This window comes from Diplotaxodon limnothrissa, linkage group LG3 (genome assembly GCF_057381915.1).
Source record: "Diplotaxodon limnothrissa isolate DT_005_m linkage group LG3, D_limnothrissa_male_GT1.1, whole genome shotgun sequence".
NCBI classification, from domain to species: Eukaryota; Metazoa; Chordata; class Actinopteri; order Cichliformes; family Cichlidae; genus Diplotaxodon; species Diplotaxodon limnothrissa.
This window is the reverse complement of record NC_140598.1, coordinates 25,574,409-25,599,606: the sequence shown is the minus strand read 5'-3', so window position 1 is coordinate 25,599,606 and position 25,198 is coordinate 25,574,409. Positions and strand designations below refer to the sequence as shown.

General features: G+C 44.2%; 1 pseudogene across 1 annotated transcript in view; it reads left to right on the top strand.

Annotated features, from left to right (window-relative positions):
- The first annotated feature begins 211 nt into the window (after positions 1–211).
- LOC146635094 (uncharacterized) overlaps positions 212–25,198 on the top strand; it is a 36,161-nt pseudogene continuing 11,174 nt past the window's right edge. The window contains exon 1 of the transcript XR_014905011.1: positions 212–464. The product of XR_014905011.1 is annotated as an uncharacterized LOC146635094 (transcript). The remainder of the gene's footprint in view (positions 465–25,198) is intronic.

The window sequence follows — 25,198 nt, the reverse complement described above, 5'->3', positions numbered from 1 at the left end:
AGTGTAAGGCTGTTCCAATTCTCAGAACCGCTCCTCTCTTTCCCTGAGTACTTAGCAATTCTCCTTCCCAAGATGACGTTTTCTTCGAGGCCAAGGAAAAGAGTTTAGATATGCCCTAATTTTGAAATAACACCTCACGTGGTTACGTTGTTCAGCTGAGTCACGTGACCGCACAGCAACAAATCACAGCAGAGCCGGAAAAGGAGGCGGAGCAAAGTGTGTGTGCAGGAGAGGAGTCGAGCAGAGAGAGCTGCTTTTTCATGAAACGGGAGTAAAGTAGTAAACTTACAGGAACATATACCACTGCCAACGTTGGGATTAATTTCTGCATCGATCAGCACACCCTTGTCTCCTGGATCGTAGCTCAGATCAGCGTGAACCACGTGGGTCTCTGCTCCCTGATTTGTTTAGAAAGACTTCCAGCTTCATCACGGAGTTTCTCTCGGTTTGTGGGCTCATAAAAGGTAAACACCGAGCTAACTTTAATGTGGGTTCAGTTTATGCTGTTGATAATAATAGATTGCTTGGTATACATTGGAGTTAGGCAGACTGTAGAGTTTGTGATTGCTTGCAACATTATAATATGGCGGTTTTTAGGGGATAAGAATACATATAGAAAAATATTCTTTAAATGTGAACAAAAGGATGGGGTGCAGGGCAGGAGAACAACCAAACCCCAGGACATGAATCCACGGGTACAAGCGTGGGGGAGGGAAACCAGCCTTTAGAATAGGACTTCATAGGACCGTCTCTGTCTTGTTTCTTTATGTTGTTGTGGGTTCTTAAGAATGACACCATTACTTGAAGATAAGGTATTTTATCGAACTGTGGTTCACATGTAAACAAAGCTTCGCCATCACAGTCTACCCCGAGGTAACTCCCTCTGCTCTCTAGCTCCCCCTACAGTCTAGGAGTGTTAACAACATAGGCAAGGCAAGTTTATTTGTATAGCACAATTCAACAACAAGGTGATTCAAAGTGCTTTACAGAGACATTAGAAACAAGAACAAATAAAAAGCATGATTTAAAATTGATTAAAACAAGCAAATAAACTAACTAACTAATTAACAAACAAACAAACAAAACAGTATATAAAATCAAAACAGATAAAATCAGAACAGTAGATAAAATCAGTAGTTAAATGTAAGTTTTGAAATTTAAGCTTAAAGTGTGGATTTGGTGCTTTATTCAAATGCAGCTGAGAACAGGTGAGTCTTCAACCTGGATTTAAATAAACTGAGTGTTTCAGCTGATCTGAGGCTTTCTGGGAGTTTGTTCCAGATATAAGGAGCATAAAAGCTGAATGCAGCTTCTCCGTGTCTGGTTCTGACTCTGGGAACTGATAAAAGACCGGATCCAGATGACCTGAGGGATCTGGATGGTTCATACTGGGTCAGGAGGTCATTGATGTATTTTGGTCCTAAACCATTCAGAGCTTTATAGGCCAGCATCAGAACTTTAAAGTCTATCCTCTGACGGACAGGCAGCCAGTGTAAGGACCTCAGAGCTGGACTGATGTGGTCCACTTTTTTGGTCTTAGTGAGGACTCGAGCAGCAGAGTTCTGAATGAGCTGTAGTTGTCTGACTGATTTTTTAGGTAGACCTGTAAAGATGCTGTTACAGTAATCAAGCCTACTAAAGATGAATGCATGGACTAGTTTTTCCAGGTCCTGTTGAGACATCAGATCTTTTATCCTTGATATATTCTTGAGGTGATAGTAAGCTGACTTTGTTATTGTCTTAATGTGTTTTTCTAAGTTTAGGTCTGCATCCATCACTATACCCAAATTTCTCGCCTGGTTTGTGGTTTTTAGATGTATAGATTGAAGTTCTCTGGTGACCTGTAATCGTTTTTCTTTGGCGCCAAAGACTATTACCTCAGTTTTGTTTTTGTTTAGCTGGAGAAAATTGTGGCACAACCAGTCATTGATTTCCTCAATGCATTTACCAAGAGCCTGTACAGGGCCTCGGTCTCCTGGTGACATTGTGATATATATTTGTGTGTCATCTGCATAGCTGTGATAGTTTATTTTGTTGTTGTTTATAATCTGTGCCAGTGGGAGCATGTAGATGTTAAACAGAAGGGGTCCCAAGATGGAACCTTGGGGAACTCCACATGTGATACTTGTCTGCTCAGATGTGAAGTTACCTATTGATACAAAGTATTTCCTGTTTTCTACGTATGTTTTGAACCAGTTTAGTACAGTTCCTGAAAGACCTGTCCAGTTCTCCAGTCGTTTGAGTAATATGTTGTGGTCAACTGTATCAAATGCTGCACTGAGATCCAGTAAAACTAGGACTGACATTTTTCCACTGTCTGTATTCAGACACATGTCATTAAACACTTTGGTCAGAGCGGTTTCAGTGCTGTGGTTCTGTCTAAAACCTGACTGGAAGGCATCGTAGCAATTATTCTGTTTTAAGAAGTAACTGAGCTGTTGAGCTGTTTTTCAATGATCTTACTTAAAAACGGGAGATTTGAGATCGGCCTGTAGTTGTTCATTTGTGTCTTGTCAAGATTGTCCTTTTTCAGTATAGGTTTGATTACAGCAGTTTTTAGTGATTCTGGAAACACACCTGATAATAAAGAAAAGTTGACGATCTGTAACAGGTCTGACTCTAAAGTCTTTGAGACCTTTTTGAAAAAACTTGTTGGCAGGACATCTAAACAGCAGGAGGAGGAGTTCAGTTGACCTAAGATGTCCTCCAGGTCTTTGCTGTTAATAGGTTGAAACTGTTTCATGGTGTTTAAACAGTTTTTTGGTGGACACAGTACATATCCTGGATCTGCTGTTGATGTACCAATTGCTTGTCTAATTTTTTGGATTTTTTCAGTGAAGAATTTGGCAAAGTCATTGCAGGCCATGGTCGAATGAAGTTCAGCTGCCACTGACACAGGAGGGTTTGTTAGCCTGTCAACTGTAGAAAATAAGACCCGAGCATTATGGCTGTTTTTAGTGATGATGTCAGAGAAGTAGGACCTCCTTGCATTCCTCAGTTGTAAATTATAATTGTGAAGTTTCTCTTTATAAATGTCATAATGAACCTGGAGGTTTGTTTTTCTCCATCTGCGCTCAGGTTTCCTACACTCTCTTTTTTCTTTTTTCACCAGTGTGGAGTTTCTCCATGGAGACTTTTTCCTTCCAGAGATAACCTTCACCTTAATGGGAGCAATAGTGTCCATTACATTTAACATGTTAGCATTGAAGCTATTGACGAGCTCATTGACTGACCCTCTGGGCAGGTCAGGTGTTAATGGGAAGACCTGGTTAAAAATTGCACTACTGTGTTCAGTTATACACCGTTTTGTGATCACTGTTGTTGATATATTTGTGTGGGCTGAGATTTTACTTTCAAAGAAAACACAGTAATGATCAGACAGGCCCACATCAGACACAGTAACCTTTGAAATGCTCAGGCCTTTGGAGATCAGTAGGTCAAGAGTGTGTCCTCTATTATGTGTGGCCTCTGTTACATGCTGAGTCAGCCCAAAGTTGCCCAGAGTGTTACTCAGGTCTTTAGTCCCTTTGTCCTGAGGGTTGTCCACATGAATGTTAAAATCCCCAGCAATAATTACACAGTCAAAATCAACACAAATCACAGACAGCAGTTCACTGAGGTCATTAAAAAAGTCTGTGCAGTATTTGGGAGGCCTGTAAACATTAAGAAACACAACTTTGGATGGGGCCTTCAGCTGTAAAGCCACATATTCAAAAGACTGAAAACTTCCAGGAGATAGCTGCTTACATTGAAATGATTCATTAAATAAGACAGCAACCCCTCCTCCTCTCCTGCTCGCCCTGACCTCACTGATAAAACTGTAGTTAGGAGGGGTCGTCTCGATGAGAACAGCTCCACTGTTACTTTGGTCCAACCAAGTTTCAGTTAAAAACATAAAATCAAGGCTGTGCTCAGTGATTAAATCATTAATTAAAAATGTTTTCCCAGCTAGAGATCTAATGTTTAATAAAGCCAACTTAAGTGTTTTAAAACATGATACTAGGCAAATAAGGATTTGCTGTTATCATTACATCTTCCTTTTTTTTCAACAATAAAATAACATACCTACTTTCACAAACATAAACAGTCTCTATTTGTTTTTTACTCGTTAAACCAGGCTTTGTCAAAGTAACGTTAACAACACAACTAGTTTTCAACAATTATGGTCCATTCAACACTAGTAAACAAACATAGTGAAACTTGCATAGATACTATGACATCATCTTCCAAACAACATGTCAACACATTACATCTGTTCAATCAGTCTCATAGGTGGCTTTACTTGTCTTACAGATCTTCTCAGTGTTTGTTCTTGTGTATGCATAGGTGTTTCAGGTGATAGTGTCTCATGTGTGTGTTGGGGTTGTTCAGCAGCCTCCAACCTCTGCTCCACTACTACTGGTCCCTTAAGAAGATCTCGGCGATTTCTTCTCAGCATAATTCCATCTTCTCTCTGAATGATGTATGATCGTGGTTGATCTTTCCTTAGAACAGTTGCTTTCTGTGCCCATGTGTTGGTTTTGTCTTTGAATCTCACTTGATCCCCAGCATGCAGTTCAGGTAGGTTTTTTGTTCCTCTGTCATAATAGAACTTCTGCTTTGCTTTTTGTTGCTCGTTAAACTTCTTCACGCTGTTTTCCTCTTTTGTTTTAAGCAGATTATCCTGAATGGGCAGGTTTGATCTCAGGCGTCGTCCCATAAGAAGCTGTGCTGGTGACATACCACACTCAAGTGGCATTGTGCGGTATACTAGCAGGCTTTGGTAGAAGTCAGCACCACTATCTCTCGCCTTACTCATCAGCCTCTTCACTGTTTGGACGGACTTTTCCACTAGTCCATTAGATTGTGGGTAGTGCGGGCTTGATGTTGTGTGAACAAAGTCCCATTCTTTGGCAAACTGTCCAAACCTAATATTGGAGAATTGTGGTCCATTGTCTGTGAACACTTCACTTGGCACACCGTGTCGTGCAAATACAGCTTTCATAGAGGTGATTACAGCCTCTGCTGTTGTTGTTTGCAGTCTACATACTTCTGGATACAAAGAGTAGTAGTCTGTGACCACAATATAGTGCCTCCAATATAGACACAAAGAGGTCAGCCCCCACTTTCTGATATGGTCGGTCTGGCACTGGGTGCGGCTTTAGTGGCTCGGCAGGATTGCTTGCTTGATATGTCAGACATGTTGAACAGTTCGACACTTCATTTGTCACATCCTGTTTAATCCGTGACCAGTACATCACCTCACGTGCTCTCCTTTTACATTTTTCCATGCCTAGATACCCTGCTTGTATCTTTTTGAGCATCTCTCCTCGCAGGCTCTTTGGGATGACAATTTTACTTCCCTTGAACACCACATCATCCACTACAGACAGTTCTGCTCTGCAGTTTCAATACTCTTGAATAACAGGTGAGCAGTTTTGCTTACAGCTGGGCCATCCATCTATGATGGTTTTGCGCAGTGTTTGTAACGTTCCATCTTTGCTTGTCTCCGTTCTGATGAGCTCCATCTTCCCTTCTGCAACAGGAAGTGCACTTGTGACCATGCTCACATATGCTCTTACATCATCATCCATCTTGGTGTTTGCTGGCTCATTCGGATCAATAGCTCGGGATAATGTGTCAGCTGTGTACATCAGCTTGCCAGGTGTGTACATCACGTTAAACGTGTAACGTTGCAGCCGGATCATCATTTTTTGGATTCTCAGTGGACAGTCATTTAGTGGTTTTTGGAACAATGCTATCAGTGGCTTGTGGTCAGTTTCAACACTGATGGCCTGCCCGGACACAAACTGGTGAAATCTCTCACAGGCGTACGTTATGCTGAGCAGTTCTTTTTCAATCTGTGCATATCTTGTCTCTGCGTCTGTCATGGATCGCGATGCATATGCAACAGGCTGCCACTCATCATACTTCTGCAGAAGAACAGCTCCAAGCCCACTCTGTGATGCATCTGATGAGATCTTAATAGGTCTCATTGGATCATAAAACTTCAGAACTGGTTCCTTTGTAAGCAGATCTTTCAAGTCACGCCATGCTTTCTCATGTTCATGATTCCACTACCATTCGATTCTCTTTTCAGTTAGCTGTCTCAGTGGCGCCATTTTTTCTGAGAGATTGGGTATGAATTTTCCCATGTAGTTTATCATGCCATTAAATCTCTGCACATCTTTCTTGCATTGCGGCCTCGGCATGTTTTCAATTGCAGACACCTTTTGAGGATCTGGTCTGATGCCTTCACTGCTCAGGATATCTCCAACGAATGTCAGTTCCTTCGCCCCAAGCTGACATTTCTCTTTGTTCAGCTTCAGATTGGCTTTTCTGGTTGCTTCAAGAACATTTCTCAGTCTCATGTCATGTTCAGCTTTTGTGCTACCCCACACAATGATGTCATCCATTGACGTGTCTACTCCTTCCAATTGTTCATAGATCATGTGTATTGTCTTGTGATACACCTCAGGTGCTGAAGCAATGCCAAACGGCAGTCGCTGGAATCTACCTGCCAAATGGGCTGTTGAACGTACACAGTTTTGAACTTGCTTCGTCCAGCTTCAGTTGCCAAAATCCTGATGAAGCGTCTAGCTTGCTAAAGTACTTCGCTTTTGCAAACTGTGACATTATCTCTTCTCTTGTAGGTAGTTTGAAATGTTCTCTCTTTATTGCTCTATTCAGATCTCTAGGATCCATGCAAACTCTGAGCTTTCCAGTCTTTTTCTCCACAATAACAAGAGAACTCACCCACTTCGTTGGCTCATCGATCTTTTCAATCACTTCCAGCTTTTCCATCCTGTCCAACTCGGCTTTCAGTGGCTTTTGTAGAGCATTCTCTTAGGTATGCAGTAAGCCTCAAACTTCTCCATTATTTTATTCAGCTTCATTCCGTCACCATCAGTAAACGCGAAGTTATTATAGACTTCCAGTGCCTCATCACCCACTATATGCAAAAACACTGACGCTTGCTTTTTATCACTTGCCTCGTCAAGTCCAATTGCTGATAGGTACAACGTGAAACGTTGCTTAAATCTTCTCCAATTTTCAGCCACATTTCCAGTCAACTGAAGAATCGGTGGTGGGTGTAAGCCGTCCATGCTTACGTCGCTAGGTCTCTTTTCTCTCCCTCGGCGAGTTAGCTACACTACGTTCACTGCTAAGCTGATCCGTCGGTACTGCTATATTGTAGTCCGTTTCCTTTCTTCAAGTCCATCTTCTGACACCATGTCTTGTTTCTTTATGTTGTTGTGGGTTCTTAAGAATGACACCATTACTTGAAGAGAAGGTATTTTATCAAACTGTGGTTCACATGTAAACAAAGCTTCGCCATCACAGTCTACCCCGAGGTAACGCCATCTGCTCTCTAGCTCCCCCTACAGTCTAGGAGTATTAACAACATAAAACATGATACTAGGCAAATAAGGATTTGCTGTTATCATTACAGTCTCCAGATGCATCCAGGCCTGGCCGTTTTGACTGAGACCGGTGTTCCAGCTTAACTGGCGTGCATATTAACTGGCTTTGGTCGATCAGATGTGTGGCAGCACAGCCGGGGGTGGCATCACGGGCATCGGCAAAACAAAAAAAAAAATGCTCGTACTCATGTTGCCCTGACGTCATGCCAGTAGATTTTGGGAATGGTGTACGCACCGATCGGTTTTCTACCACCCATTTGCTGGGAGTAAGGGCACCCTGTCAGTGTCACTGCCCGATCCGTACCGGAAACCCGATCGGTACCCCGCATGCGCGAAATGTGTCTACATCCGGTCGAAGCGTTTTACGATAGTTAGGGGTCAGAGTATCTGTTAAGATGTTAAGAATAATAAGTATCTCTTAACATGTTTCCAATGATGAAGCATTTCAATATAATGTAGACAAAAACGAAAAATAAAAAGATAGTTACGGATCAGGACTCTCCGATCCTTATTGCACATGTGCAAAGTCGGACCGTACAAATCGGGTCTACCCAATCTGTACCGCACATGTGCAGGGGTTTTCTTCGTCTTCTCTTCGTTTAATGGCAGTTTACTCCCCAGTGTACAAGGATACTGCCACCTGCTGACCGAGCGAATGAACCCTATTGTAAACTGAATTAGCGTCATTACAAACGTGTGTTAAATTTGATTTAGTGATAGTCGAGTGTGTGGAGAAGATTGATTGGAATAGTGATGATGATGTCCGCTTACACTGTCAATTGTCAGTAAACACTTAATCTGGCTGATGAACCTACACGTGAGATATTACAAAGTCTGCATTATTAACTCTGTAATTAGGCGCCATTCTTCTTATTTTACGGCGCTATTGTTCAATCGGGGGACGCTCTCTGTTGAGGAGAAAAGCATGAATTTGTTTGTAAACAGATTATCCATTGTTTAAATGTCCCGGTAGTCGAAAAGGAGGCAAATCAAATCAAATCACTTTTATTGTCACATTACATGTGCAGGTACATTGGTACAGTACATGTGAGTGAAATTCTTGTGTGCGAGCTTCACAAGCAACAGAGTTGTGCAAAATACAATAACGTAAACAAGCAAAATACAAGAATGGCTACATCTGAAACTAATAAATATATGTACAATATATAATAGTATATGCATTTCTGGATGTGTATACTAAATGTTTTTCTACGTGTGTGTGTGTGTGTGTGTATACACATATTTTACAAATTGAATAGAGTAAACAATAAAATAAAATATATAAAAATATACAGAGTTTAGACATGTGCAAAACAGTGGCATTACTGTACAGTATGGAGTGCATAATGTTAAGTTCCAGTAGTGAAGCTGAGGTGTCTATGACGTGTTCAGCAGTCTGATGGCCTGGTGGAAGAAGCTGTCTCTCAGTCTGCTGGTTCGGGACCGGATGCCGGTCGAAGCGTTTTACGATAGTTACAGGTCAGAGTATCTGTTAAGATGTTAAGAATAACAAGTATCTCTTAAAATGTTTCCGATAATGAAACATTTAATATAATGTAGACAAAAACAAAAAAATAAAAAGATAGTGACAGATCGGGACTCCCGATCCTTACTGCGCATGTGCAAAGTCGGACCGTACAAATCGGGTCTACCCGATCCGTACCGCGCATGTGCAGGGGTTTTCTTCTTCTTCTGTTCGTTTAATGGCAGTGTACTCCCCAGTGTACGAGGATACCGCCACCTGCTGACTGAGCAAATGAACCCTATTTTAAACTGAATTAGCGTCATTACAAACGTGTGCTAAATTTGATTTAGTGATAGTCAAGTGTGTTTATGCTTGTCTGTGTGGAGAGGATTGTTGGAAAAGTGATGATAATGTCCGCTATCACTGTCAATTGCCAGTAAACACTTCATCTGGCTGCTGAATCTTCACATGACATATTGTAAAGTCTGTATTATTAACTCTGTAATTAGGTGCCATTCTTCTTATTTTACGGCGCTGTTGTTCAATCGGCAAACGCTCTCTGTTGAGGAGAAAAGCAAAAATTTGTTGCGAATACGGATTATCCATTGTTTAAATGTCCCAGTAGTCGAAAAGGAGGCAGAGCTGCTGAGAAATGCTGGGAGCTTACTGGGCGCTAACCGTGTCATTCGAATATATTGAATGTTGTAATATTGGCAAAGAGAGGAAGTGATGTAAGATTTGCGCATGCGGGGTACCGATCGGGTTTCCAGTACGGATCGGGTAGTGACACACCCTCCTTTTGCGAGGTGTGCCTTCTGCTTGCGGCACAGGGAGGAGATGGTGGGAGATTCTTTGGCTGGCTGGTGCAGCGTCTAATAACTGACCCGTAAAATAATCCAAAATAAAAACAAACCAACAAACACGAAAACACCAGAGATTATGATACGGACTTATTTGTTGTTTTGATATCCCAGCTGGAGAAGAAGGGTCAGATGAGGCTGAAATATTTTCCATCAAAGCTTTATTACTAATGCGCATTGATCCCACTACATCAGAGGTGGGTCGAGTATCCAAAAAGTGTACTCAAGTAAGAGTAGCATTACTTTAAAATATTATTACTGAAGTAAAAGTGAAAAGTAGTCGTCAAAAAAGTTACTCAAGTAAGAGTAAAAAAGTAGCAGCGAGTAACTGTTTGAAATGTCCGATTTCTTTTTTAAATAAATGCTATCAGACAAACAAAAATAAATAAATATACACATTTTACCATTTTCAAAAGGAATATATGTAAAAAGTAGGGGTGCAACAATACACAAAATTCACGGTTTGGTTCGGTTCGATACTTTGGTGTCACGGTTCGATATTTTTTCGATACAAAAAAAAATGTTCATGCCTTTTTAATTTGTCATTTATTAAAATTATAAATATATATTTTAACTCAAAAGTACAGTTTTTAAATTTAACCCTAACCCTTGTGCGTGTTTTTTATTTTGACAGCGAATGCGCACCTGCGGACCACTTATGTGCACCCCTGGTTATATAGCTCGTCATATTGCAGCCACAGAAATTATTTTGTCCATGAAACCATAAAGCTGCACTTTCTTTTTGCCTTATAGTCTGATTTGTCATAACTTTTCCGTTTTGTGGTAAGCTTTTCTTTGGCTGTCACTTCTTCACCCTGACCTGTCTTATTTGGCTCAGCAGAACTGAAATATAAATCCTGCTGCTTTTACACACGGACTCACATAAGCTCAGCGATTCTCTGCGCGATCAACCTCTCACATGTTTAAGCTTGCTGCGGGAGATTTCACTTGTCATGTTTGCATAGTAAGCTAACGATTAATAAGACGATGTCAGAGGAATTGGTGCACAAATTATCATCACTCACAGATCAGTGCTGTCGCTCTCTATACACAGTTCGCGCGATTGCAAAGTGAAAGCAAAAAAAAAACAAGCGCAAATTCAAACGCGATTTCAATATGTCACATATTGACAGTGGCTCACCCATGCCAATGACATAATTACCCAGCTACATTTCAGAAAGAATGCAAAAGCATTGACATATATTTTTGCTTCCTACAATAGCCCGACGGGCAGGGCAGAGATAGATTTTGGTAGCCCGACTGGAAAAATCGCTAGCCCAGGACGTCGGGCTAGCGATATTGCGAGCCCTGTATCTGATTGAGGAATCACTCATCTTTGGAAAAGAGAGTTTATTACAGAGAAATGTCTCTTTCCAAAATAAAAGCTATACTATCCGCTTCTTCTGGGGTATATTCTCAGCAGCATATTAAACATATCAGGTCCCCATAAGGAGAATCATGTGCTAACGGCTGTCTAAATGACTCGGGTAAAGTTTGTAGCATGCATGCTTGTCTTTGCACTAGGATGATGTAAATGTGCAGTTATATTCGTTGTGTTCCCACTAGTGCTTTCAGGTTAATCTCGTTGAAATGACCTTAACGCCACAACACGGCAAATCTCCGTTAACGAGCTACCCCTGATCGCCCCGTGCATGGGGCTAGACGGCCAACACGTTAACGAGCTAACTGCGCTAACACACTAGTTCCCACCCATGTAATTAAGCATTGCATGGCACATCCAACATACTGTTTTACTTTAGTCCATGACTCGCTTACCTTCAGGGTCATACGTCACATGAAAACCAAAATAATTCCAAACGCCAGATCTGAATGAGGGTGGGGGAGGTCCATGTTGTAAGGAGAGCTTAACTTCTGTCTCGCTAGCTTGCCCTGCGCTCTTCCTTCTGATGATGCTGTCTGTGTGGAGCGCTCAGTGGATCTGCGCTCGACAGTGCAGCCTAGGCGGAGTAGTCGAACGCAGATTCACTGAGCGCTCAACACAGACAGCATTGTCAGAAGGAAAGTTGATAAAATAAATTACAAATGTTGTATTGTTCGATACATATGCGTACCGAACCGAAAGCACTGTATCGAACGGTTCAATATCGATATGAATATCGTTGCACCCCTAGTAAAAAGATCAACAAAATAAGGCACAATTCTAATTTCCCAGATTTCAGTTTTTCACAACATAAAGCTTTTTTCACCAATACCTACAGTAAATAATATAGATATACAGGGAGTGCAGAATTATTAGGCAAGTTGTATTTTTGAGGAATAATTTTATTATTGAACAACAACCATGTTCTCAGTGAACCCAAAAAACTCATTAATATCAAAGCTGAATGTTTTTGGAAGTAGTTTTTAGTTTGTTTTTAGTTTTAGCTATTTTAGGGGGATATATGTGTGTGCAGGTGACTATTATTGTGAATAATTATTAGGCAACTTAACAAAAAACAAATATATACCCATTTCAATAATTTATTTTTACCAGTGAAACCAATATAACATCTCCACATTCACAAATATACATTTCTGACATTCAAAAACAAAATAAAAACAAATCGGCAACCAATATAGCCACCTTTCTTTGCAAGGACACTCAAAAGCCTGCCATCCATGGATTCTGTCAGTGTTTTGATCTGTTCACCATCAACATTGCGTGCAGCAGCAACCACAGCCTCCCAGACACTGTTCAGAGAGGTGTACTGTTTTCCCTCCTTGTAAATCTCACATTTGATGATGGACCACAGGTTCTCAATGGGGTTCAGATCAGGTGAACAAGGTGGCCATGTCATTAGTTTTTCTTCTTTTATACCCTTTCTTGCCAGCCACGCTGTGGAGTACTTGGACGCGTGTGATGGAGCATTGTCCTGCATGAAAATCATGTTTTTCTTGAAGGATGCAGACTTCTTCCTGTACCACTGCTTGAAGAAGGTGTCTTCCAGAAACTGGCAGTAGGACTGGGAGTTGAGCTTGACTCCATCCTCAACCCGAAAAGGCCCCACAAGCTCATCTTTGATGATACCAGCCCAAACCAGTACTCCACCTCCACCTTGCTGGCGTCTGAGTCGGACTGGAGCTCTCTGCCCTTTACCAATCCAGCCACGGGCCCATCCATCTGGCCCATCAAGACTCACTCTCATTTCATCAGTCCATAAAACCTTAGAAAAATCAGTCTTGAGATATTTCTTGGCCCAGTCTTGACGTTTCAGCTTGTGTGTCTTGTTCAGTGGTGGTCGTCTTTCAGCCTTTCTTACCTTGGCCATGTCTCTGAGTATTGCACACCTTGTGCTTTTTGCACTCCAGTGATGTTGCAGCTCTGAAATATGGCCAAACTGGTGGCAAGTGGCATCTTGGCAGCTGCACGCTTGACTTTTCTCAGTTCATGGGCAGTTATTTTGCGCCTTGGTTTTTCCACGCACTTCTCGTGACCCTGTTGACTATTTTGAATGAAACGCTTGATTGTTCGATGATCACGCTTCAGAAGCTTTGCAATTTTGAGACTGCTGCATCCCTCTGCAAGATACCTCACTATTTTTGACTTTTCTGAGCCTGTCAAGTCCTTCTTTTGACCCATTTTGCCAAAGGAAAGGACGTTGCCTAATAATTATGCACACCTGATATAGGGTGTTGATGTCATTAGACCACACCCCTTCTCATTACAGAGATGCACATCACCTAATATGCTTAATTGGTAGTAGGATTTTGGGCCTATACAGCTTGGAGTAAGACAACATGCATGAAGAGGATGATGTGGACAAAATACTCATTTGCCTAATGATTCTGCACTCCCTGTATAAACAGTGCAAATAATTTCCAGTGACAAGACATGCTGTAAACTTTTTTTTTAGCTTTTTATTTTGTACTTTTTCCAATTTTATAGTACATGCAAACAAAAATATGAAAAAGGAACACAAAAGAAACAAATTAAAAGGAATATATGCAGTAAACTATATATTCATTTTTGCTCCAAATGGCACAGCAGCCTCAGAGAAAACTTTAGAACGAGGCATCTTCAACATATGTTCATACAAGGCAGCTCAATTTACCATAAATTGTATGGGTGTGCATTTATTTTTGCATATTTAGCAAAAATGTGCCATTTCTTCACTCAGTGAGGTGATGGTTAAGCTTCAGCAGCAGTTTGCTCTCAAGGTTCTTTCTGTGAAGCTGTAACTGTTTAGCAGTGAACAGGAGTCCTGCATGACTAAGAAGTCCTTCATAAGCTCCAGATGCAGGAAGAGCTGTATTGATTTTGATCGACAGCTTCTTGATGTGAGGAAAGCCATGCAATAGATCCACACCTCCAGTGAATGGACATGAAAGGTATCTCTCCAGCTCCCCTGCTTCTGGTTTTCCTGACCCCATGGATCCATCATCTTAGTCGGTTAGGCTGCTGTTTGTGCTGGCCTCATCCAGCTCTGTGTCTAGGTGGTGTCTGATGAAGTGGAGACCTGTGGAAAGATATAACGTTTGCAAAAGAATTAGGTCTGGTCATTATAAGGAGAGCTACAGGCAGAAGATGGAGAACCAGCTTCAACAAAACAATGTTGGTGAAGTCTGGAGAGGCCTCAGAACCATCTCGGGCCACAAACAGCAGAACTCTCTGCCTGGGAGGGATGTGAGATGGGCAAATGAACTGAATCATTTCTTCAACAGATTTGATTCAGCCATGAGGCAGTCTGCAACATCGGCTGCAGACTCACCCACCCCCACTGCTGCTGTTCCACCTCAGACACTTCACACCTCCTCTATTCACCCTGCTCACTCCCCCCCACCCCCAACAACAGCATCCAATACACACTCAACACAAGGCTCCAGCCTGTCTCTCTCAACCACCCAGGTTAGGAGGGAACTGAGGAGGATTAATGGCAAGAAGGCAGCGGGTCCAGATGGCATCAGCTCGAGGGTCGTCAGGTCTTGCGCGGACCAACTGTGTGGGGTGATGGAGCACCTCTTCAACCTGAGCCTGAGGTTGGGAAGAGTCCCACAGCTCTGGAAAACCTCCTGTGTTGTACCAGTGCCAAAGACTTCACGCCCCAAGGACCTCAACAGCTACAGGCCGGTGGCTCTGACATCCCACCTGATGAAGACCCTGGAGCGGTTGGTCCTGGCTCAGCTTCGGCGCCTAACAAGCTCATCACTGGACCCACTTCAGTTTGCCTACCAGCCTGGCATTGGAGCGGATGATGCCGTCATTCACCTCCTACATCGTTCCCTCGCTCACCTGGAGACCGCTGGAAGCACTGTGAGAATCATGTTCTTTGATTTCTCCAGTGCCTTCAACACCATTCTTCCCTCGGTTCTAAAGGACAAGCTGGTGAACTCTGGAGTGGACCATCACCTCACTACCTGGATCCTGGACTACCTCACCGACCGACCACAGTATGTGAGAACTCAGGGCTGTGTGTCGGACAGGGTCGTCTGCAGTACGGGGGCCCCACAGGGAACGGTTCTGGCTCCGTTCCTCTTCACCATCTACACTGCAGACTTCTCCCACAATTCCACCCAGTGCTTCCTGCAGAAGTTCTCTGATGACTCTGCAATAGTCGGCCTCATCACTGATGGGGACGACAAGGAGTACAGAGGTCTGACCCAAGACTTTGTGGACTGGTGCCAGCTGAACTACCTCCAGATCAACGCCAGTAAAACCAAGGAACTGGTGGTAGACTTCCGCAGGCACAAGCATTCTCCACTGCAACCACTGAACATCCAAGGTATGGACATTGAGGCTGTGGACAGCTACAGGTACCTTGGTGTTCATCTGAACAATAGACTGGACTGGACTCATAACTCAGACGCCCTCTACAGGAAAGGGCAGAGCAGGCTGTACCTGCTGCGGAGACTCAGGTCGTTTGGAGTGGAGGGCCCACTCCTGAAGACCTTCTATGACTCTGTTGTGGCTTCTGCTATCTTTTATGGCGTGGTCTGCTGGGGCGGCAGCATCTCTGCTGGGGACAGGAAGAGACTGAACAGGGTGATCCGAAGGGCCAGCTCTGTTCTAGGATGCCCTCTGGACCCAGTGGAGGTGGTGAGTGACAGGAGAACGGCGGCTAAGCTGTCATCCCTGATGGACAACATCTCCCACCCCATGCAGCAGATTGTGACAGCACTGAGCAGCTCCTTCAGTGGGAGACTGCGGCACCCACGGTGTGGGACGGAGAGATTTCGCAGGTCTTTCCTCCCCACTGCTGTCAGACTCCATAATAAAGACTTTAACTAATCAAGCACACACATCCATACATATGCAATAATACTAAGTGCAATAATCCTTTCTGTCATCGTTGTATTTTTACTCAGTTGTATATAGTATTTGTATTTGTATTCTATTTTTATCTTATTGTATATTTATTTTATTTTATTCTACTGTATATAGTATTTTATTTTATTCTATTCTGTACAGTTGTGTACTGTATTTATTCTTATTGTATTCTAATTTTTGCCTCATAACTTTTGCACTGTCCACTTCCTGCTGTGACAAAACAAATTTCCCACGTGTGGGACTAATAAAGGTTATCTTATCTTATCTTATCTTATCTTATCTTATAGTGCTGTATACACTGCAAAGCTGCGGATGTTTTTTTGGAGCTAGCCTCCAAAAGCTGGCCATACACTGTGCGATTTTTGGCCCATTTTGAGCCAATTTTTCAGTCGCGCAACCGTTCTGGGGATCGGTGTAGTATACATGGGGTAACGAAAAGCAGTTAACACCTCACGACCAGCTCCCAATCATCAATCGCAAGGGACAGCAAGGGACAGATTTAATATGATAAGCTTCGTGTTATGGTCGCACTGTCATGGTCCTGCGGCCATGACTCAGTGACTTTGTATTTGTGTTCTTTATTGCTATTACTTTCATTATTATTCGTGACTGTTTTGGGATGGTTTGTGTTTTGGGATTTTAGATACTGGGTTCTGGGTTTGTGCTCCCTCTATTGGTCCCTGGTGTTAGTGTTCCCCTGTCTCGTCAGGTTAATCAGGTCCAGCTGTTTCCCCCACCTGTGTGTGATTTCCCAGTGTCTCTCTGTGTACTTATAGTGTGTGTTTTCCTCTGTTCCTCGTCGCGTCGTCTGTGTTCATTCTCTGTGAAATCCCCTGCGTGCTCTCCCTGCTGTTCTCCCTTCATGTCAGGTTTGCTACTCCGTGGTGTAGCTTTTCCCAGTTTAGTTCATCCTTAGTTCTGTTTTGCCATCTCCACTTTATGTTTGGTATTGTTAATAAATCGCCCTCACGTCTGAATAAGTACTGCATTTGAGTCCTCCTTCCACTCTTCACACGGCCGCTGCCCCGAGCCGTGACACGCACAGTTTGAGCACTCAGGTCGCATCAGAGCATCAGGCCGTATAGTGTGAGACCCTGCATCGTGATCTATGAACTTCTAACCCCTGAGATTTAATTGTACAGATTGAGCAGGAGCTGAATAACGCAACTGAAAATAAATCGCACAGTGTTTGCCCAGCTTAATGCAGACTGTTTAAACTAAACAAGCTGCTGTTTCACATAATAAACCCTGTCAGCCGCAGTATTGCCTTCTGTTTTAACAGTTAAAGCAGTAGAGACGAGCTGTTTGCATGTACGTGGAACTCTAGCGTCATTAACCAGGCAAGCTGTTAGCTTATAGCTCATGCTAGCTAACCAGCGAGCAGTTAAAAAGACAGCCGAAGCTGCACAAAACACCCACAAACTTATCTCACTACAACGTAGCGCCGAAAATATGACAGCTGTTACGGCCCGGCTCGGCTAGGCGGCAGCGGACGTAACATAAACGAGCCCAGAGACCAAGGAGTTAGATAGGACGACAAACATAAGGTTTATTAACACAACTGAAATCCGTTAGTGAAACAACTCACTAGGCAGCAGGGAAACTTTAAACAAACACCACGATTAATAACACCAGTAGAGCACTGCTCTACTAAACGTCTCGCAGGAGGCAACACAAAACACAGGCAGAAGGCAAAAGGCAAAAGGGAGGGACTCTCTGTACAGTCTGTTCAAATCAACAAGTCCCTCGACGAATGAAGACTCCTCAGCCTTTTATACTATCAGGTAACTGCAGTCAGCTGTGTCACTTGTCATAACTGCAGACAGCTGTGTCACTTGTCCGTCGTACTCCAGGCTCCTGCGGGAGCCAATGGTGTGTGTAGTCTGACAGGCTCGGATCCGCATGAAGTTGGGGCGGGCATATGTCCGGGCCAGCCAATCCCCCGTGAGTCCTGGAGCACTGTAGATTCCAGGGAGGAAGGCGGGGCCACCTGAGGCCAGCGGCCGTAACACCCCTCCCCTTAAAATACCAACTATGTTGGGCTGAAGCCAACGTTACAGAGCATAAACAACAACAAAAGACAAAAGCAGTAAAACATGTTTACAAACGGGACAGACCGTCAGCTAAAACATTTTCAGTCCCCTTTTTGTGGTGGATACTTAAGTTGTATTCCTGCAACAACAGAGCCCAGCGCATAAGGCGCTGGTTGTGATTAAACATACGCGCCAGGAACACAAGTGGGTTGTGGTCTGTGTACACGACAAGAGGCAACATGCTGGACCCCAGGTACACGTGAAAGTGCTGAAGAGCCAACAACAAAGCCAGGGTCTCCTTTTCAATGGTGGAGTAGTTTAACTGATTTTTATTGAACTTGCGGGAAAAGTAACAAGCGGGGTGGTTCAAACCCAACAAGTCTTCTTGCAACAGCACTGCCCCAGCCCCGACAGCACTGGCATCAACCTCGAGTTTGAATGGTCGCGTCAAATCAGGTGCAGTTAACACAGGAGAATGGCAGAGGAGGGCTTTTGCACTCTCAAAAGCATCCTGACACTCACTCGACCAGCTAAACTCAACCTTTGGGCTGAGCAGGTCAGTCAATGGGCACCTCCCCGTCGAGCCCGCACGAGCGGGCGCGGCTGCCGGTGTTGTTTAGCCAGAGCGTTGGCTTGATTCAAACGCTCACGGAAGTGTTTTACATAACTGCTGACGTTTGTTCTGAAAACCCCTTGTGGGCTCAAAAACGCCTCTTTCAGAGCTTTGAGGGGTCCCCGTGGCCTATGGCCAAATACTAGCTCAGAAGGGCTAAACCCAAGTGACTCCTGAACGGCGTCACGGGCAGCAAATAACACAAATGGAACACCCTCGTCCCAGCTTTTATCACTCTCCAGGCAGTATTTGCGTAACATCGTCTTCAAGGTCTGGTGCCACCGTTCTAATGCACCTTGCGATTCAGGAGGGTAAGCAGAGGACACAATATGCTTAACACCCAGAGTGCTAACTGCTTGTTTGAATACCTTAGACTGAAAGTTCGAGCCCTGGTCGGTTTGTACGACCTTAGGCAAGCCAAACACTGAAAAGAAGGTTGTCAACGCCTTAACGACAGATCTCGCTGTAATTTTATGTAACGGGACAGCCTCAGGGAAGCGGGTAGCGGCACACATGATCGTGAGTAGGTATTGCTTTCCTGATTTTGTTCTGGGTAGTGGACCCACACAGTCTACTATGACATGGTCAAACGGCTGATCCACTACAGGAATGGGACACAACGGAGCCGGGGGTATGACCTGATGGGGTTTACCTGCAATCTGACATACATGGCAACTGTGGCAAAATTTAGAAACATCACGCTTCATACCAGGCCAAAAGAAATGTTTTAATAGTAGCTGGTATGTTTTTGTGATGCCCAAGTGTCCTGACCACTGGCTTTCATGGGCAAGGGCCAGGATCTTCTGCCGGTACGCAGAGGGCACGACAATCTGCTTGACCTTACTCCAATCTGCACCTTCTGCACCTGGTGGAGACCACTGACGCATTAGAACATCATGTTCTATGAAATAGGCTTGTTGCTCCTTTTTGGCTTGCTCAGCACTTACCATACGTTTGAAACAGCTCTTTATTGTTTCATCAGCTAATTGAGCTGCTGACAGCTGGTCTCTAGTCAAGGGCAGTACGGAGTCCTTAGGAAATGGATCAGGCTCCTCAGGCGTCACAGAGTCTGGAGGTGACAGAACATTGTTTCTGTTAGTGGGTACATCATTCTCCCCGGAAAACGAGGACATCAACACAGAATCAGAGAGGGCAATATCAGTATCTTTCCGAGCTTGTGCTCGAGTAATTGCACAGGCTGGATACAGCCCAGGGTGCATAGACACATCAGAAGTTTTCTGATTCAGGGGGTTGTCTAAAACCTCCAGACGAGGGAGCACTACCCCTCCTGCGATGTCGTTGCCCAACAGCATGGCCACACCCTCTATTGGCAAGGCCGGGCAAACGGCAACAGGGAAAAATCCTGTAGCAAGGCTAGATTTAATAAAAATTCTGTGAACTGGTCTAGGAGCGTAACCCATCTCTATCCCCCGCAGAACAGAATTAAAACCACATTCACTTTTAGCAGAAAATGGTAATACTCTTGAGAGGATGACAGTTTGAGAACCTCCAGTGTCCCTTAAAATACGCACAGGTTTTAACTCTGATGGATTGTCTGTTAGCGATACTAAGCCATCAAAAATGAATGGTTCGAAACAGGGGTCAGGCACCCTACCACCACACTCATGGTCCTCGTGACGGGTCTCAGCTTTTACAAAACCCACCCCTTTGGGTGGTTGAGCATGTGATGTTTTGCGTTTTAATGCTAAACAGTCAGCAATCACATGTCCGGTTTTATGACAGTAAAAACATTCACGGTGTTCCCTGGACCCAGACTCTTTAGCTGTGTGGCGCTGCTGCACAGGGCTAACCCGTGGCTTCTCACTGTCAGTAAATGAGGCTTTGTGAGTGAGTACAAACTCATCAGCAAGAACAGCAGCAGATGTGAGTGACGTCACTTTCTGTTCATTCAAATACAGCACAATACGCTCAGGAATGCATTTCTTAAAGTCCTCTAACAAAACTAGTTCGCGCAGAGCGTCATAGTCAGTCGCTTTTGACGCAACACACCACTTATCAAAGAGAACCCCCTTTTCTCTTGCAAACTCCACATAAGTCTGCGACAGCAATCTCTTTTGCTGGCGAAACCTCTGCCTATAGGCCTCTGGAACTAGCTCATAGGCCTTCAAGACAGCTGCTTTAACACACGAGTAATCTAAACTGTCCTTTAAAGAAAGAGCAGCCACCACCTCTTGAGCTTTGCCGGACAGTTTGCACTGTAGCAAAAGAGGCCAAATCTCGCTAGGCCATTGCAGCGCACCAGCGATACGTTCAAATGCTGCAAAGTATGTATCCACCTCAGTTTCTCTAAAAGTGGGCACTAAAGAAATGCACTTATCAATTTTAAAAGCAGAAGTGGACGTGGAGGTGGGACCGGAATGAACAGCAGAGACAGATGAGGCTTGAGACTGTGACTCCAGCTCAAGCTGTCGGAGCCTAACGGCCTTGTCTGCCTCTATTTCCAGCCTCCTTATTTCAAGCTGAACCCGCCGGTTCTGAGCCTTCTCCTCAGCCTCCATCTGGAGACGTGCCAGCCGCACCTTCAGCCGAGCTCCTTCTCTCCCTTCGGAACTCCCAGAAGAGAGTGGATCATAGCGAGGAAGCGTGCGCGGCGTTTTTCCCCGCTCATCCCCCTCACCATCCCCACTGGAACCATTCTGGCCCTCTTCATCTACGGCAGCTTGGCCTGGCACACCAGAGACCACAGGCAAAACAGGCGCTTGAAGCACCCCAGCACCCACCAACTTGTCCACCACTAAGGCTTTTATTTCACTCTTACGGAGAGTTTTCGAAACCTGCAGCTGAAAGTGATCCACAATTTGCAGCAAATCATTTTTGCGACAGCTATTAATAATCTCAAGAGACGGGGCAGCTAAAAAGTGCTGTAAACAAAACGCAGCCGACATAGTGCTTAATCTTTAGCAAATTCAATTTCTCCTTTTTCCTTTTTTTTTTTTTTTTTTTTTTTTGTCCCCCCACTCCCAGGAACAAAGACCCCCTATGAGGGATCCCGGACGAGCCCCCACTTATGTTACGGCCCGGCTCGGCTAGGCGGCAGCGGACGTAACATAAACGAGCCCAGAGACCAAGGAGTTAGATAGGACGACAAACATAAGGTTTATTAACACAACTGAAATCCGTTAGTGAAACAACTCACTAGGCAGCAGGGAAACTTTAAACAAACACCACGATTAATAACACCAGTAGAGCACTGCTCTACTAAACGTCTCGCAGGAGGCAACACAAAACACAGGCAGAAGGCAAAAGGCAAAAGGGAGGGACTCTCTGTACAGTCTGTTCAAATCAACAAGTCCCTCGACGAATGAAGACTCCTCAGCCTTTTATACTATCAGGTAACTGCAGTCAGCTGTGTCACTTGTCATAACTGCAGACAGCTGTGTCACTTGTCCGTCGTACTCCAGGCTCCTGCGGGAGCCAATGGTGTGTGTAGTCTGACAGGCTCGGATCCGCATGAAGTTGGGGCGGGCATATGTCCGGGCCAGCCAATCCCCCGTGAGTCCTGGAGCACTGTAGATTCCAGGGAGGAAGGCGGGGCCACCTGAGGCCAGCGGCCGTAACACAGCTGCTGTAACATAAGACATCCAGCTAACCACAGCTAAAAAGATATTTACAGAAAACGTACCGTTTCCTCAGGTTACATGAGTTGAGTTATTTCACGCTGAAAAGTTGGTTTGTTTTGGCTCTCACTGAAGAGACCGACACTGAAGACATAGCTGTTCTTTTGTACTGGTTTTAAGTGAAACCTTTTTTGTATGTGAGGAAAAGGCTGTTAATCCTCTTCAGCTCTAGAGTAGACTCTGCCATGTTTTCATGTTTTTTCTTTCCGTGTGTCCGCTACTTTAAAACGCTTGGGCCGCTCTGCCCGCCACAGTTTCAAACTGGTCATGTGACTGCATGGCCACATCTCATTGGTAAAAACGTTACCGGAAACTCCACTGGCGGCATGTTATCTAATGTGTTAAACTATTTTATTTTATTTTTTTAAAGTAACGAGTCGAATTTTGCAAATGTAGCGGAGTAAAAGTACTGTTTCTTCTTGACAAATGTACTCAAGTAAAAGTAAAAAGTATCGTGCAAAAAAGGTACTTTAAAAGTAAATTTTTTTTCAAAAACTTACTCAAGTAAATGTCCATCCATCCATTCGCTTCCCCTTGTCCTTTTCAGGGTCGCGGGGGGCGCTGGAGCCTATCCCAGCTGTCATTGGGCGAGAGGCAGGGTACACCCTGGACAGGTCGCCAGTCTGTCGCAGGGCTAACACATAGGGACAGACAACCATTCACACTCACATTCACTCGCACATTCACACCTAGTGGCAATTTGGATTATCCAATTAACCTGTCCCCACAAGTTGCATGTCTTTGGACGGTGGGAGGAAGCCAGAGTACCCGGAGAGAACCCACGCAAACACGGGGAGAACATGCAAACTCCACACAGAAAGACCCCGGCCTGATGGTGGAATTGAACTCAGGACCTTCTTGCTGTGCGGCAACAGTGCTAACCACCGTGCCACCGTGCTGCCCCTCAAGTAAATGTAACGGAGTAAATGTAACTTGTTACTACCCACCTCTGCACTACATGCAGTCACAACAAACACCAAGTGGATCTGAGGAGTACTTCTCAAAGACACCTTTATCCACAGGTTTCTGTAAGAGCGTACGTAGGCTGCCATAACAGACCACTACTTTCGTTGTCCGGTTTTATACTTCCGGTTACTCAAAGCGAAAGCCAGCGTTCAGTCGTTGCTAAGAACAAAATCAGTTACTTTGTGCTGTAATAAGCCATCTGCTGCGACCGGTTGGGGTGAGAGAAGGAAGACAGGATAAAAGACATGCTGTGGAAGAGAGGCAGAGGTTAATAACAGATATGATTCAATGCAGAGAGGTGTCACGGTTTGCAAGCCGTGTGGAGTTGTAGAAAGGACCAAAAAGGCGGCAGCTCTGGTGCAGGTGAGTATTTATTTACAGGAGTGGGTACTAACAGCAATGGTGGGAAAACATGAACCCGGAAACCTAAACTGGGTAAAACTAACAAAACCAACCAGAAACTAACAAAACCAACCAGAAACAAAGATGCAGAGAGATCCGGGGAAATACACATGGAGAGATGCAGGGAGACCGAGCGGAAACAACACAGACGACATAAGACATAAGATGCAGACCTTCACAATAAAACAGGAAACACATACACGCAATGACATAACACACCAGCTTAACACAGACTGGGGGACACAGAACATAGGAACATGAACCATGAAACAGAAGAGTACAAACACCCAAGGTAACCAAAACCACAGAATACTAATAAACTAAACATAAACACGGAGTCGCAGACTCCGGACCATGACAAGAGGTCTATTATTACATAGTGAGTGAGAAAGGTGACTGGAAAGGAAAAACTCAATGCTTCATGTGAATCCCCCGGCAGCCTACGTCTATTACAGCATAACTAAGGGAGGATTCAGGGTCACCTGGTCCAGCCCTAACTATATGCTTTAGCAAAAAATAAAGTTTTAAGCCTAATCTTGAAAGTAGAGATAGTGTCTGTCTCCTGAATCCAAACTGGAAGCTGGTTCCACAGAAGAGGGGCCTGAAAACTGAAGGCTCTCCCTCCCATTCTACTTTTAAATACTCTAGGAACAACAAGTAGGCCTGCAGAGCGAGAGCGAAGTGCTCTAATAGGGTGATATGGTACTACAAGGTCATTAAGATAAGATGGGGCCTGATTATTTAAGACCTTGTATGTGAGGAGCAGGATTTTGAATTCAATTCTGGATTTAACAGGAAGCCAATGAAGGGAAGCCAAAACAGGGGAAATATGCTCTCTCTTTCTAGTCCCTGTCAGTACTCTTGCTGCAGCATTTTGGATTAGCTGAAGGCTTTTCAGTGAGTTTTTTGGACATCCTTATAATAATGAATTACAGTAGTCCAGCCTGGAAGTAATAAATGCATGAACTAGTTTTTTAGCGTCACTCTGAGACAGGATATTTCTAATTTTAGAGATGTTGCGCAAATAGAAGAAAGCAGTTTTACATACACTCAACAAAAATATAAACGCAACACCTTTGTTACTGCTCCCATTCCCCATGGGATGGACGTAGAGACCTAAAATTCATTCCAGATACACAATATAACCATCCCTCCCAAACAGTGGTCACAAATCAGTCCAAATGTGTGGTAGTGGGCACATCTGCTATATTGAGATAATCCATCCCACCTCACAGGTGTGCCACATCAGGATGCTGATCTGACATCATGAATAGTGCACAGGTGTACCTCAGACTGCCCACAACAAAAGGCCACCCTGGAATGTGCAGTTTTTTGCGCCATTGGGGGTCTGGGGACCCAGAACCGGTCAGTATCTGGTGTGACCACCATTTGCCTCATGCAGTGCAACACATCGTCGCATGGAGTCTATCAGATTGTCAATTGTGGCCTGTGGAATGTTGGTCCACTCCACTTCAATGGCTGTGCGAGGTTGTTGGATATTCGTGGGAACTGGTACACGCTGTCGTATACGCCGGTCAAGCACATCCCGAACA